The sequence below is a fragment of the Arachis ipaensis genome, chromosome B6 (assembly GCF_059453495.1).
Source record: "Arachis ipaensis isolate K30076 ecotype BB chromosome B6, ASM5945349v1, whole genome shotgun sequence".
In the NCBI taxonomy this organism is placed as follows: Eukaryota; Viridiplantae; Streptophyta; class Magnoliopsida; order Fabales; family Fabaceae; genus Arachis; species Arachis ipaensis.
The window spans coordinates 62,559,395-62,576,072 of NC_142441.1; the positions used below are offsets into that span (position 1 = coordinate 62,559,395).

Sequence of the window (16,678 nt, forward strand, 5' to 3'; positions counted from 1 at the left end):
TTATTTTGTGACTCCACATGATCATGAACCTACAAAGACATATAACTAAGGAAAATATAGTTAGATAAATAAAAATTGGGTTGCCTCCCAACAAGCGCTTCTTTAGTGTCAATAGCTTGACAGTGGGCTCTCATGGAGCCTCACAGATGTGCAGAGCTCTGTTGAGACTCTCCAACACCAAACTTAGAGTTTGGATATGGGAGTTCAACATCAAACTTAGAGTTTGGTTGTGGCCTCACAACACCAAACTTAGAGTTTGACTGTGGGGGCTTGGGTTGACTCTGCTTTGAGAGAAGCTTTTCATGCTTCCTCTCCATGGTTGCAGAGGGAGATCCTTGAGTTTTAAACACAAGGGAGTCCTCATTCCATTGAAGGACTATTTCACCTCTGTCAACATCAATCACAGCTCTTGTTGTGGCCAAGAAAGGTCTTCCTAGGATGATGGATTCATCCTCTTCCTTTCCAGTATCCAGGACTATGAAATCAGCAGGGATGTAAAGGCCTTCAATCTTTACTAACACGTCCTCTACTTGTCCATATGCCTATTTTCTTGAGCTGTCTGCCATCTCTAATGAGATTTTAGCAGCTTGCACCCCATAGATTCCCAGTTTCTCTATTACAGAGAGGGGCATGAGGTTTATTCCTGAACCAAGGTCACACAGAGCCTTAAAGATCATGGTGCCTATGGTACAGGGTATTATGAACTTTTCAGGATCCTGTCTCTTCTGAGGCAATGTCAGTTGATCCAGATCACTTAGTTCATTGATGAACAAGGGAGGTTCAACTTCCCAAGTATCAATGCCAAATAATTTGGCATTCAGCTTCATGATTGCACCAAGAAACTTGGCAGTTTGCTCTTCAGTAACATCCTCGTTCTCTTCAGAAGAGGAATATTCATCAGAGCTCATGAAGGGCATAAGGAGGTTCAATGGAATCTCTATGGTCTCTAGATGAGCCTCAGAGTCCTTTGGTTCCTCAGAGGGAAGCTCCTTATTGATCACTGGACGTCCCAGGAGGTCTTCCTCCTTGGGATTCGCGTCCTCTCCTCTCCTCACAGGTTTGGCCATGGCGCTTATGTCAATGGCCTTGCACTCTCCTTTTGGGTTCTCTTCTGTATTGCTTGGGAGAATACTAGGAGGGATTTCAGTGATCCTTTTACTCAGCTGGCCCACTTGGGCTTCCAGATTTCTAATGGAAGACCTTGTTTCATTCATGAAACTTACAGTGGCCTTAGATAGATCAGAGACTAGATTTGCTAAATTAGAAGCATTTTGTTCAGAGTTCTCTGTCTGTTGCTGAGTTGATGATGGAAAAGGCTTGCTATTGCTAAACCTGTTTCTTCCACCATTATTAAAGCCTTGTTGGGGCTTTTGATCCTTCCATGAGAAATTTGGATGATTTTTCCATGTTGAGTTATAGGTGTTTCCATAAGGTTCACCTAAGTAATTTACCTCTGCTATTGCAGGGTTCTCAGGATCATAAGCTTCTTCTTCAGAAGATGCCTCTTGAGTACTGTTGGATGCAGCTTGCATTCCATGCAGACTCTGAGAGATCATATTGACTTGCTGAGTCAATATTTTATTCTGAGCCAATATGGCATCCAGAGTATCAACCTCAAGAACTCCCTTCTTCATAGGCGTCCCATTACTCACAGGATTCCTTTCAGAAGTGTACATGAACTGGTTATTAGCAACCATGTCAATGAGTTCTTGAGCTTCTGCAGGCGTTTTCTTTAGGTGAATGGATCCACCTGCAGAAGTGTCCAGTGACATCTTTGATAGCTCAGACAGACCATCATAGAATATATCCAGGATAGTCCATTCTGAAAGCATGTCAGAAGGACACTTTTTGGTCAACTGTTTGTATCTTTCCCAAGCTTCATAGAGGGATTCACCTTCTTTCTGCCTGAAGGTTTGAACATCAGCTCTAAGCTTGCTCAGCTTTTGAGGAGGAAAGTACTTGGCTAAGAAAGCTGTGACCAGCTTATCCCAAGAGTTCAGGCTGTCTTTAGGTTGAGAATCCAACCATAATCTAGCTCTGTCTCTTACAGCAAAAGGGAAAAGCATGAGCCTGTAGACTTCAGGATCTACTCCATTAGTCTTAACAGTATCACATATCTGCAAGAATTCAGTTAAGAACTGAAAAGGATCTTCAGATGGAAGTCCATAAAACTTGCAGTTCTGCTGCATCAGAAAAACTAATTGAGGTTTCAGCTCAAAGTTGTTTGCTCCAATGGCAGGAATGGAGATGCTTCTTCCATATAAATTGGAATTAGGTGCAGTAAAGTCACCAAGCATCTTCCTTACATTATTATTATTATTTTCGGCTGTCATCTCCTCTTCCTGTTCGAAAATTTCTGAAAGGTTATCTCTGGATTCTTGTATTTTAGCTTCTCTGAATTTTCTCTTCAGAGTCCTTTCAGGTTCTGGATCTGCTTCCACAAGAATGTTCTTATCCTTGCTCCTGCTCATATGACAAAGAAGAAGGCACAGAATAATAATAATAATAATGGAGATCCTTTATACCACACTATAGGGATTCCTGTGTGAGTGGAAGAAGAGGGGGAGACAAAGAATGTAATATAATGGAAGAAACACAACTGTGAGGATGGAAGAGAGGTGAGATGAGATGTTAGGATATGAATGAATAAATAGAATGAGATGGGGGAGGGATAATTTTCGAAAATTATTTTGAAAAAGAGTTAGTGATTTTCGAAAATGATTTTTGAAAAATGTTAGTAATTTTCGAAAATTTTTGAAATCACAAATAAAAAATAAAAATAATTAGTTAATTAAAAAGGAATTTTTGAAAAAGAGAGAGGTATTTTCGAAAATTAGAAAGGGAGAATTAGTTAGGTGGTTTTGAAAAAGTTAAGAAACAAACAAAAAGTTAGTTAGTTAGTTGAAACAAATTTTGAAAACCAATTTTGAAAAGGTAGTTAGGAGGTTAGGAAAGATATTTTGAAAAGATATTTTTTTGAAAAAGATAAGATGAGAAGATATTTTTGAAAAGATATGATAGAAATTAGTTTTGAAAAAAGATTTGATCTTAAAAATCTCAATTAATGACTTGATTCACAAGAAATCACAAGATATGATTCTCAAAGTTTGAATCTTTCTTAACAAGCAAGTATCAAACTTCAAATTTTTGAATCAAAACATTAATTGATTATGTTATTTTCGAAAATTTGGTATAAAAAATAAGAAAAAGATTTTTGAAAAATATTTTTGGAATTTTCAAAAATAACTAAGAATTTTGAAAAAGATTTGATTTTTGAAAAAGATTTTGAAAAAGATAAGATTTTCAAATTGAAAATTTGATTTGACTCATAAGAAACAACTTGATTTTTAAAAATTTTTGAAAAAGTCAACTCACATTTTCGAATTTGATGAGAGAAAAAGGGAAAGATATTTTTTTTGATTTTTGAAATTTTTATGAAAAACATGAAAATTATGCAATGCATGAAATTTTTAGATCAAAACAATGAATGCATGCAAGAATGCTATGAATGTCAAGATGAACACCAAGAACACTATGAATGTCAAGATGAACATCATAGACACAATTTTGAAAAATTTTTAATGCAAAGAAAACATGCAGGACACCAAACTTAGAATTCTTTAATGCTTATGCACTAAGAATTCAAGAATGCATATGATAAACATGAAAAGACACAAAACAAAAAATCATCAAGATCAAACAAGAAGACATACCAAGAACAACTTGAAGATCATGAAGAACACTATGAATGCATGATATTTTCGAAAAAATGCAAGATGCATATGCAAGTGACACCAAACTTATGATATGACTCAAGACTCAAACAAGAAACAGAAAAATATTTTTAATTTTTATGATTTTCTAATTTTTTTGGATTTTTTTTTTGAAAATTATATGAAAAAGAAAAAATAAGGATTCCAAAATTTTTAATATGAATTCCAGGAATCTTGCCATGTTAGTCTAAAGCTTCAGTCCACGAATTAGACATGGCTCACTAGCCAGCCAAGCTTTCAATGAAAGCTCCGGTCCAAAACACTAGACATGGCCAATGGCCAGCCAAGCTTCAGCAGATATGGATACTTTTCATGTATAGAGCAACTAAGTGTGTGAAAATCTCTTCATTTGTGATGGTAAGTTGAAACCCCAGTCCAAAAGATTAGACATGGCTTACAGCCAGCCAGGATTCAACAAATCATCCTGAAACACTAGAATTCATTCTTAAAAATTTTGAATCAAATTTTTGAAAATAAAATAAAAAGAAAATTACCTAATCTGAGCAACTAGATGAACCGTCAGTTGTCCAAACTCGAACAATCCCCGGCAACGGCGCCAAAAACTTGGTGCTGTTGCCGGATCAAACTTGGCACTGATGTTACCGGACCAAAAGCTTGCCGAAAACTCAAACAATCCCCGGCAACGGCGCCAAAAACTTGGTGCACGAAATTGTGACGTCCAGGCGCAAACTATTCCTGGCACGTGAGCAACTTGGTACGCGTAATCGTGATTACACATTCATAATTTGTCACAACTTCGATACAACTAACCAGCAAGTGCACTGGGTCGTCCAAGTAATACCTTACGTGAGTAAGGGTCGAATCCCACGGAGATTGTTGGTATGAAGCAAGCTATGGTCACCTTGCAAATCTCAGTTAGGCAGATATAAATTGATAATGGTGTTTTCGAATATTATATAATAGAATAGGGATAGAGATACTTATGTAAATCATTGGTAGGAATTTCAGATAAGCGAATGGAGATGCTTTTCGTTCCTCTGAACCTCTGCTTTCCTGCTATCTTCATCCAATCAGTCTCATTCCTTTCCATGGCTGGCTTTATGTGATACATCACCACTGTCAATGGCTACTTTCGGTCATCTCACGGGAAAATGATCCAATGCCCTGTCACGGCACGGCTAATCGTCTGGAGGCATCACCCTTGTCAATGGCTTCATCTTATCCTCTCAGTGAATAATATGCTCACGCACCCTGTCACGGCACGGCTATTCATCTGTCGGTTCTCGATCATGCTGGAATAGGATTTACTATCCTTTTGCGTCTGTCACTAACGCCCTGCAATCGCGAGTTCGGAGCTCGTCACAGTCATTCAATCATTGAATCCTACTCGGAATACCACAGACAAGGTTTAGACCTTCGGGATTCTCTTGAATGCCGCCATCATTCTAGCTTACGCCACGAAGATTCTGGTTAAGAGATCTAAGAGATACTCATTCTAGCTTATTTCATGTAGAACAGAAGTGTTTGTCAGGCACGCGTTCATAAAGGAGAAGGATGATGAGCGTCACACATAATCATCTCCTTCGTCACGTTCTTGGGTGCGAATGGATATCTTAGAAGTGAAATAAGATGAATTGAATAGAAAACAGTAGTACTTTGCATTAATCTTTGAGGAACAGCAGAGCTCCACACCTTAATCTTTGGAGTGTAGAAACTCTACCGTATGAAAATACATAAGTGAAGGTTCAGGCATGGCCGAGATGGCCAGCCCCCTAAAACGTGATCAATAGTCTCCTAAGATGAACAATGGATTAAAACTGAGACCAAAGATGTCAAAAAGACTAGTAAAAGGTCCTATTTATAATAAACTAGTCACTAGGGTTTACATGAGTAAGTAATTGATGCATAAATCCACTTCCTGGGCCCACTTGGTGTGTGTTTGGGCTGAGCCTGAGTGTTGCACGTGTAGAGGTCCTTCTTGGAGTTGAACGCCAGTATTTGTGCCAGTTTGGGCGTTCAGCTCTGGTTTTGGCTCCTTTTCTGGCGCTGGACGCCAGATTTGGGTAGAAAGCTGGCGTTGAACGCCGGTTTATGTCGTCTATTCTTGGCCAAAGTATGAACTATTATACATTGCTGGAAAGCCCTGGATGTGTACTTTCCAACGCAATTGGAAGCGCGCCATTTCGAGTTCTTTAGCTCCAGAAAATCCACTTTGAGTGCAGGGAGGTCAGAATCCTACAGCATCAGCAGTCCTTTTTCAACCTCTGAATCTGATTTCTGCTCAAGTCCCTCAATTTCAGCCAGAAAATACCTGAAATCACAGAAAAACACACAAACTCATAGTAAAGTCCAGAAATGTGAATTTAACATAAAAACTAATGAAAACATCCCAAAAAGTGACTAGATCCTACTAAAAACATACTAAAAACAATGCCAAAAAGCGTATAAATTATCCGCTCATCAAATGAGATGCCTCAGAATTTTATTCTGGAAGTAGAATTATTTGATCTATGGGGCATTGATTTCATGGGACCCTTTCCCCTTCCTATTCTTTCAGATATATTTTGGTGGCAGTGGAGTACGTCTCAAAGTGGGTGGAAGCTATAGCCACAACCACTTGTGATGCACAAATTGTCCTTCAATTCCTTAAGAAGCATATTTTCACTAGATATGGAGTTCCCAAGGGTCTTATGAGTGGCGGTGGTAGCCATTTTTGTAACAAACAAATAGAGAAACTCCTCCATAAATATGGAGTCATTCATAAAGCAGCCACGCCATATCACCCCCAGACTAATGGACAGGCAGAATTGGCTAATAGGGAATTGAAGAATATCTTGGAGAAGACAGTAGGAAGTACAAGAAAAGATTGGGCTCAGAAGCTGGAGGATGCACTCTGGGCATACAGGACAGCTTTCAAGACCCCCATTGGGAAGTCCCCCTATCAACTATTATATGGAAAATCTTGTCACCTCCCTGTGGAGCTTGAACACAAAGCCTTTTGGGCTACTAAACTCCTGAATCTCGATTATCAAGTAGCAGGAGAGAAGAGGTTGCTACAACTAAATGAGTTAGATGAATTTAGGTTAGAAGCCTATGAAAATGCTAAGATATATAAGGAAAAAGCCAAGAGATGGCATGACAGGAAGATTTTGAAGAAAGAATTCAAACTAGGACAGTAAGTACTCCTGTACAACTCACAGCTTAAGATTTTCCCTGGCAAGCTTAAGTCCAAATGGACTGGTCCATATTTGGTGACCAAGGTTTTTCCCTATGGAAACTTGGAACTGTTGGATGAAGCAACAAAAAGCCAATTCACAGCAAATGGTCACAGAGCAAAGCTGTACTTAGGAGGACAATGGGACAAGGAATAAGAAGTTCAGAACTTGAGCTAAGCAAGAATGAAGGATGTCAAGCTAATGACAATAAAGAAGCGTTTGTTGGGAGGCAACCCAACCTAAGGTAGTTTTCTTTTCATAGCTATTCCAATAAAAATGTTGAATAATTAAGTATGTATTGCAATGAGCTAAGTTTGGTGTTGCACACCAAAATAATTTAAGGGAGAATGAAGGATTTTAAGTTTGGTGTTCCACCAAAATCTCATTTAAAAGCATACTCTCACCTCCTGGATAATGCTAGCTCCAAGTAATCAGAAAAATTATTCAACCATTTAATTGCCTTTGAGTTTTGGTTCTATACCCTTTAGCAAGACCAAAAGAATTCATAAGTGAACAACCTGTTGCATTAGAGACAGTAGTAAGGAATTAAGTTTGGTGTTCCCACACCAAATTAAATCCAAAAGCCACACTCAATTCATGCATACTAACCAGTCACCTAAGGGCTTGAGAAGCAAGCAACTTTTGAGAATTGTGCAGGGAACTAACCACCATTTGAAGACATTATGCATCATAACTAAAAAGGAGCACAACAGAAGAAAGGACAAAAGAACTACAAACCAATAGGTTGTATCCATACTTAACTCTTGCTGTTGAGAAATGCTTTGATTTATGTCTTGCTAAAGTGTTCATCTAGTACAAGTGGAATCACTTTGTGAAATAAGTAAGCTAGTCTAGGTATGTGCTTGTGTGTTTACTTTCACTTAACTAAATGTATGCTTTGTCCCCAGCATCTTTAATTCAATAAAAGAAATGTTTGGAATATGAAGTAAGATAGTTCCTTGTTAGCTGGAAGTACAATAATAGTAAGTGGTGGTATGTATGTGTGATTGTGTGGTAGCTCACTTATAGTAAATAACAGGAATAGATTGTCTTCTTTCTAAGTGTAAACTAGCTCACTGTCTATGAATCTCAAAAATAAAAAGTCCTTGGTTGAAAAGAAAAAAATAAGTAGAATGAGAAAAGCCAAAAGTGGCAGTAAAGAAAACAAAAGAAGAAAACAGAATAAAGCTAAACACCAATAGCTTGAACCTTAGAATATATGCCTGTGGTGTCTTTGTACTAGGATCTGCTTGGATTATTAAGTTCTTTGGAGTGCATCAACACTTGGTAACTTGGGTTAACTAACCCGGGATTATCAACTGAAAATCCACTATCAAGAGCAACCTAGCTACAAGACATTTAGTAACCCAAAGAGGTGCTGGGCATCAATGTTCTAAGAGAAATGTAAGCCAAGTGTTTATAGTGAATAATGTGTTGAGCACAAATAAAAAAAAAAGGGAATTGCTGCACACATGACACTGAGCTGAATGTTACCGAAAAGGAAAATAAAGAGAAACAAACATCAAGGACAAATAAATAATGAGAGGTCATAGCAGTGTGTTAAGTGATGCTTGGAGGAGACTTTCTATGCCTAGATGTCAATAAGAAGTGAGTATTTACATATCAGCATAAAACCCCATGAGCTACCAATAATACTACACTAGCATGAACATTTACTTCCTTTTCATTCTTTCTTCTTAATAATTCTTTTCTTGCTTGGGGACAAGCAAGCTTTAAGTTTGGTGTTGTGATGACAAGTCATCTTAGCCTAGTTTCACTAGCCTTTTTCCTTTGTTTTCAATAGGTTTTATGCACTTTCTTGAGCCATAAGTAAGCCATTTGGGTAGAATTTCATGTTTTCCTTAGATTCAATCAACCATGGATAAATTGATGTATTTTCATGAGTTTTTATGCCATAATCACTTGAATTTCAAGAAGAAGAAGAACTCTCATGATTATAGCATAGCTTTGATGCAATTGTTGATTGATGATAGGTGGAAAGAGGCTTGAAAGAAGGTTGAAGAAAAGGGGACAGCAAGGGGCAAGAAAAAAGGACTCACGTTTGAGCTAAAGTTTGCCTCAAACTTGAACTCAAACGTGAGGAAGATTGCATTTTCACCCTGGAGGCACACCAAGTTTGCGCCAACGTTTGCCTCAAACTTGAGGTCAAACCTTGGCTTGAAGATTCTTCACCCATGAGAAGCAACGTTTGCGCCAACGTTTGCCTCAAACTTGAGGTCAAACGTTGGCGCCACAAGAACAAGCAAAAGCACCCCTGGAGCTTGGCAACGTTTGCACCAATGTTTGCCTTAAACTTGAGGTCAAACATTGGTGCCATATTAGCAAGGAAGAGCACTCTGTTTAATGCCTTGGAAAAGCCAACGTTTGCGCCAACGTTTGCCTTAAACGTTGGGCCAAACGTTGGCCAAAAGAAATGCATGGGAGGAGCCACGTTTAAGCTCACGTTTGACCTCAAACGTTGAGCCAAATGTGGATGGCAGCAAATGGGGTTCTGCATGATGTTTAGTACGAAGACGTTTGAGTCAACATTTGCCTCAAACGTTGACTCAAACGTGAATGGTTCATGGCCCGGTTCACAAGTGGGTTTCTTCCCAACACCAAGAGCAATCAACAGAGGCTATTATCAACCCAATTCCATCGAGACCAAAGGCCCAATTGAAGGCTTGAAGATCATTAGAAGAGAGTGTATAAATAGCTAAGAATTTATGTTTTTCGGGGAGCTTTCCTTTTTAGAATTTTTGACTACTTACAGTAGAGAGCTCATCTTTACATTCTTGAGTTGTTGCTTTTAGAATTGGAGAGTTCCTGGGAAGGAGAATTGAATTCTCTTCCCCTGGGTTGTTTTTGCTTTCTTCTCTATACACTTTTTTTAAATCTTGGGGGTTGGAAAATTCAAGGAATTCTGTTTCAATCTCACCCTGAGATCTCTCTGTTTGATTTACTGGACTTTTTGAGAAAGCAATATTTGAATTCCTTTCTTCTACTGCTTGATATTTACTTTTCTTGCAATTGAATTCTAAATTTGGATCTAGGAAGGCATTGAGATCTAGACTTGGTTATCTAGTCTCTTGGGTCCTGAGATCTGGAGTTATCATTTTATTTTCTCAGTTGAATGCTTTTCAAGTTCATTTACATTTCTATTTTAGATCCGGTTCAATTCAAGTCATCTTCTACTCTTCTATGTGTTGAGATTTATTGTTCTTTTGTTTAATTCTTGCAATCCCACATCCCTGACCCATTTACAATTCAAGCCATTTACATTTCTTGCACTCTAAGATTCTGCAATTTACATTTCTTGCATTCTAAGTCTCTGCCATTTAATTTCTTGCTCTTTAAGATTCAGCACTTTTATTTGCTTTTCTCTTTAATTTACTGCAAATTCCCCTTCCCCCTTTACAATTCATGCAATTTAGTTTCTGCAAATTACAAACCACTCAACCAATACTTGATTCGCTTGACTAAATCAACCACTAAACAAAAATTGCTCAATCCTTCAATCCCTGTGGGATCGACCTCACTCATGTGAGTTATTATTACTTGATGCGACCCGGTACACTTGCCGGTTAGATTTGTGTGTTTGGAATTCGTTTTTCAAAAACACATCATCAATGCTCAGCCCAAGCACACACCAAGTGGGCCCTAGAAGTGGATTTCTGCATCATTTACTCATTTCTGTAAACCCTAGTAACTAGTCTGATATAAATAGGACCTTTTACTATTGTATTAGACATCTTTGATCAGTTTTATGCTATCTTAGACCTTTATGAGCGCTGGCCACTCGGCCATGCCTGGACCTTGTTCTTATGTATTTTCAACGGTAGAGTTTCTACACACCATAGATTAAGGTGTGGAGCTCTGCTGTTCCTCATGAATTAATACAAAGTACTATTGTTTTTCTATTCAATTCAAGCTTATTCCGATTCTAAGATATTCATTCGCACTTCAATATGAATGTGATGATCATGAAAGTCATCATCATTCCCAACCTATGAACGCGTTCCTGACAACCACTTCCATTCTACCTTAGATTGAATGAATATCTCTGGATTCCTTAATCAGAGTCTTCGTGGTATAAGTTAGAATCCATGGACGGCCATTCTTGAGATCCGGAAAGTCTAAACCTTGTCTGTGGTATTTCGAGTAGGATCTGGGAAGGGATGGCTGCGACGAGCTTCAAACTCGCGAGTGCTGGGCGTAGTGACAGACGCAAAAGGATCAATGGATCCTATTCCAGTATGATCGAGAACCGACAGATGATTAGCCATGCAGTGACAGCGCATTGGACCATTTTCACTGAGAGGACATGATGTAGCCATTGACAACGGTGACGCCTAACATACAGCTTGCCATAGAAAGGAGTATGAATGATTGGATGAAGACAATAGGAAAGCAGAGGTTCAGGAGGAACAAGCATCTTCATATGCTTATCTGAAACTCTCACCAATGAATTACATAAGTACTTCTATCTTTAATTTACGTTTTATTTATATTTTAATTATATTTTAATTATCAAATATCCATAACCATATGAATCTTCCTGACTGAGATTTGCAAGATGACCATAGCTTGCTTCAAGCCGACAATCTCCGTGGGATCGACCCTTACTCACGTAAGGTTTATTACTTGGACGACCCAGTGCACTTGCTGGTTAGTTGTGCGAAGTTGTGACAAAGAACTAAGATTATGAACATGCGTACCAAGTTTTTAGCGCCGTTACCAAGGAATGAACCGTCACGATTTCTGCGCACCAAGTTTTTGGCGCCGTTGCCGGGGATTGTTCGAGTTTGGACAACTGACGGTTCATCTTGTTGCTCAGATTAGGTAATTTTATTTTAATTTTAAGCTTTTTGCTTTTTTTAATTTTATTTTCAAAAAATAAAACAAAAAAAAATTTAATAAAAGCATAAAACCAAAAATAATTTTGTGTTTCTTGTTTGAATCTTGTGTCAATTTTTAAGTTTGGTGTCAATTGCATGTTTTTATAATTTTCTTGCATTTTTTGAAAATTCATCATGCATTCTTCATGATCTTCAAGTTGTTCTTGATGAATCCTCTTGTTTGATCTTCATGTTTTCTTGTTTTGCATCTTTTCTTGTTTTCCATATGCAATTTTAATTTGTTAGTGTCTAATTATTAAAAATTTCTAAGCTTGGTGTCTTGCATGTTTTTCTTTTCTTAAAAATTTTCAAAAATAAGTTCTTGGTGTTCATATTGACATTCAAAGTGTTCTTGGTATTCATCTTGACATTCATAGTGTTCTTGCATGCATTGTGTGTTTTGATTCATAATTTTTATGTCTTGTGTCTTTTTTGTGTTTTTCTCTTTCTTCATTAAAAATTCAAATATCAAAAAAATATCTTTCTCTTATTTCACTCATAATTTTCGAAAATTTTAGTTGACTTTTTCAAAAATTTTTAAAATTTAGTTGTTTCTTATGAGTCAAATCAAATTTTCAATTTAAAAATTCTATCTTTTTTCAAATCTTTTTCAAAAATCAAATCTTTTTCATTTTTCTTTTATGATTTTCGAAAATTTCAAATTGATTTTCAACATCTTTTTCTTATTTTTATTTTCGAAATTAATGCTAACAATTAATGTGATTGATTCAAAATTTTTAAGTTTGTTACTTGCCTAGTAAGAAAGGTGCAATCTTTAAACTCTAGAATAATACCTTTTTAGTTTCTTGTTAGTCAAGTAATCAACTTTGATTTCAAAAATCAAATCTTTTTAAATTTTTTTTTCAAATCTTTTTCAAAATAAATGGCAATCACATCTTTTTCAAAATCAATTTCAAAATCTTTTCCAACTTCTTTTCTAACTTCTTATCTTTTCAAAAATTGATTTTCAAATCTTTTTCAGTTAACTACTTGACTTTTTGTTTGATTTTAAAAGTTTACTATTTCAATCATATCTTTTTCAAAACTACCTAACTAATTCTATCTCTAATTTTCGAAAATCCCTTCCCTCGTTTTCAAAATTCCTTTTTAAATTAACTAATTGTTTTTAATTTAATTTAATTAGATTCAATTTTCCTTTCTTAATTTTCGAACTTTAATTTTTATTTTTTATTTTAAATTCAATTTAAAAACAAAAATACTTTTATTTTAATTTATTTAAATTTCGAATTTCTCTTCTCCTCATCTCTTTCTAATTATTTATTCATCTACTAACACCCCTCTTTCACCCAAGAATTCGAACTCAATCCTCTCCCTTGTGTTTGGATTCTTATCTTTTCCTTACACAAGGAATCTCTATACTATGACATAGAGGATTCCTCTTCTTTTCTGTTTTCATCTTTTTCATATGAGCAGGAACAAGGATAAGAACATTCTTGTTGAAGCTGACCCTGAACCTGAAAGGACTCTGAAGAGGAAGCTAAGGGAAGCTAAAGCACAACTCTCTGGAGAAAATCTAACAGAAATTTTCGAAAAAGAAGGAGACATGGCCGAAAATAATAACAATGCAAAGAAGATACTTGGTGACTTTACTGCACCTAATTCCAATTTACATGGAAGAAACATCTCAATCCCTGCCATTGGAGCAAATAATTTTGAGCTGAAGCCTCAATTAGTTTCTCTGATGCAATAGAATTGCAAGTTTTATGGACTTCCATCCGAAGATCTCTTTCAGTTCTTAACTGAATTCTTGCAGATCTGTGATACTGTTAAGACCAATGGGGTTGATTCCAAGGTATACAGGCTTATGCTTTTCCCATTTGCTGTAAGAGACAGAGCTAGAATATGGTTGGACTCTCAACCTAAAGACAGCCTGAACTCTTGGGATAAGCTGATCACGGCTTTCTTAGCCAAGTTCTTTCCTCCTCAAAAGCTTCGCAAGCTTAGAGTGGATGTTCAAACCTTCAGAAAGAAGGAAGGTGAATCCCTCTATGAAGCTTGGGAGAGATACAAGGAATTGACCAAAAAGTGTCCTTCTGACATGCTTTCAGAATGGACCATCCTGGACATATTCTATGATGGTCTGTCTGAATTATCAAAGATGTCATTGGACCATTCTGTAGGTGGATTCATTCACCTAAAGAAAACGCCTGCAGAAGCTCAAGAGCTCATTGACATGGTTGCAAATAACCAGTTTATGTACACTTCTGAAAGGAATCCTGTGAGTAATGGGACGCCTCAGAGGAAGGGAGTTCTTGAAATTGATACTCTGAATGCCATACTGGCTCAGAATAAAATATTGACTCAGCAAGTCAATATGATCTCTCAGAGTCTGAATGGATTGAAGGAATCATCCAACAGTACTAAAGAGGCATCTTCTGAAGAGGAAGCTTATGATCCTGAGAACCCTGCAATAGCAGAGGTGAATTACATGGGTGAACCCTATGGAAACACCTACAATCCCTCATGGAGAAATCATCCAAATTTCTCATGGAAGGATCAACAAAAGCCTCAACAAGGCTTTAATAATGGTGGAAGAAACAGGTTTAGCAATAGCAAGCATTTTCCATCATCCACTTAGCAACAGACAGAGAATTCTGAGCAGAATCCATCTAGCTTAGCAAATATAGTCTCTGATCTATCTAAGGCCACTGTAAGTTTCATGAATGAAACAAGGTCCTCCATTAGAAATTTAAAGGCACAAGTGGGCCAGCTGAGTAAAAGAGTCATTGAAACTCCTCCTAGTACTCTCCCAAGCAATACAGAAGAAAATCCAAAGAGAGAGTGCAAGGCCATTGATTTAACCATCATGGCCGAACCCACAAGGGAGGAGGAGGATGTGAATCCTAGTGAGGAAGACCTCTTGGGACGTCCAGTGACCAATAAGGAGTTTCCCTTCGAGGAACCAAAGGAATCTGAGGCTCAATTAGAGACCATAGAGATTCCATTGAACCTCCTTCTGCCCTTCATGAGCTCTGATGAGTATTCGTCCTCTGAAGAGGATGAAGAAATTACTGAAGAGCAAGTTGCTAAGTACCTTGGTGCAATCATGAAGCTGAATGCCAAATTATTTGGTAATGAGACTTGGGAAGATGAACCTCCCTTGCTCATCAATGAACTGAATGCATTAGATAGGCAGAAATTACCTCAAAAGAAACAGGATCCTGGCAAATTCTTAATACCATGTACCATAGGCACCATGACCTTTGAGAAGGCTCTGTGTGACCTGGGGTCAGGAATAAACTTAATGCCACTCTCTGTAATGGAGAAACTTGGGATCTTTGAGGTGCAAGCTGCCAGAATCTCATTAGAGATGGCAAACAACTCAAGAAAATAGGCTTATGGACAAGTAGAGGAGGTGTTAGTAAAGGTTGAAGGCCTTTACATCTCTGCTGATTTCATAATCCTAGACACTGGGAAGGAAGAGGATGAATCCATCATCCTTGGAAGACCCTTCCTAGCCACAGCAAGAGCTGTGATTGATGTGGACAGAGGGGAACTAGTCCTTCAACTAAATGAGGACAACCTTGTGTTTAAAACTCAAGGATCTCCTTCTGTAACCATGGAAAGGAAGCATGAAAAGCTTCTCTCACTGCAGAGTCAACCAAAGCCCCCACAGTCAAACTCGAAGTTTGGTGTTAGGAGGCCACAACCAAACTCTAAGTTTGGTGTTGAACCCCCACAGTCAAACTCTAAGTTTGGTGTTGGAAGGTCCCAACAATGCTCTGAACATCTGTGAGGCTGCATGACAGCTCACTGTCAAGCTATTGACGTTAAAGAAGCGCTTATTGGGAGGTAACCCAATGTTATTTAATTATATCTATTTTATTTTCCTTGTGTTATTTTGTGTTTTATTAGGTTGATGATCATGTGGAGTCACAAAAACTACTGAAAAATAAAAAACAGAATGAAAAATAGCATTAAAAATAGCACACTCTGGAGGAGAGTAGTCTGGCATTTAAACGCCAGAAACAAGCATCTGTCTAGCATTTAACGCCAGAAACAAGCACCAAGCTGGCTTTTAATGCCAAAAACAAGCATCTGCCTGGCGTTAAACGCCAGAAACAGGCTACATTTGGGCGTTTAACGCCAGAAACAAGCAGCAATCTGGCGTTAAACGCCAGGATTGCACAGCAAGGGCGTTTTACACGCCTAATTGGAGCAGGGATGTTAAGTCCTTCACCCCACAGGATCCCCACATCTTCTTCTCTCCTCTTCACACCTTTTCATAACTCTCTTCCCTAAATACCATTCACCAATCACCTCAATCACTCTTTCTTATCACCTCTTCACCACTTACATCCATCCTCTCTTCTCCATAAACCCCACCTACCTCCAAAATTCAAACTCTTTTCCCTCCCAAACCTAACCCTAATGGCCGAACCCTAAATCCCATCCCACCCCTATATAAACCCCTCTTTCCTTCTTCATTTTCACACAACACAACCCTCTCTTCTTACCCTTGGCTGAATACACCTTCTCCCTCCATCTCCTCCATTCTTTTTCTTCTTTTCCGTCTTTCTTTCTTCTTTTGCTCGGGGACGAGTAAACATTTTAAGTTTGGTGTGGTAAAAGCATAGCTTTTTGTTTTTCCATAACCATTTATGGCACCTAAGGCCAGAGAAACCTCTAGAAAGAGGAAAGGGAAGGCAATTGCTTCCACCTCTGAGTCATGAGAGATGGAGAGATTCATCTCAAAGGTCCATCAAGACCACTTCTATGAAGTTGTGGCTAAGAAGAAAGTGATCCCTGAGGTTCCTTTCAAGCTCAAAAAGAATGAGTATCCGAAGATCCGACATGAGATCCGAAGAAG

At 37.9% G+C, this 16,678-nt stretch overlaps 2 non-coding genes across 2 annotated transcripts; one reads left to right on the forward strand and one right to left on the reverse strand.

Moving 5' to 3' along the window:
* The first annotated feature begins 1,826 nt into the window (after window positions 1–1,826).
* Window positions 1,827–1,934, forward strand: LOC148555822 (small nucleolar RNA R71). Its single transcript, XR_015887863.1, has one exon. It is a non-coding gene; the product is annotated as a small nucleolar RNA R71 (small nucleolar RNA).
* Window positions 1,935–13,804: 11,870 nt separating this feature from the next.
* On the reverse strand, window positions 13,805–13,912 carry LOC148555823 (small nucleolar RNA R71). Its single transcript, XR_015886660.1, has one exon. It is a non-coding gene; the product is annotated as a small nucleolar RNA R71 (small nucleolar RNA).
* Between the last annotated feature and the right edge of the window lie 2,766 nt (window positions 13,913–16,678).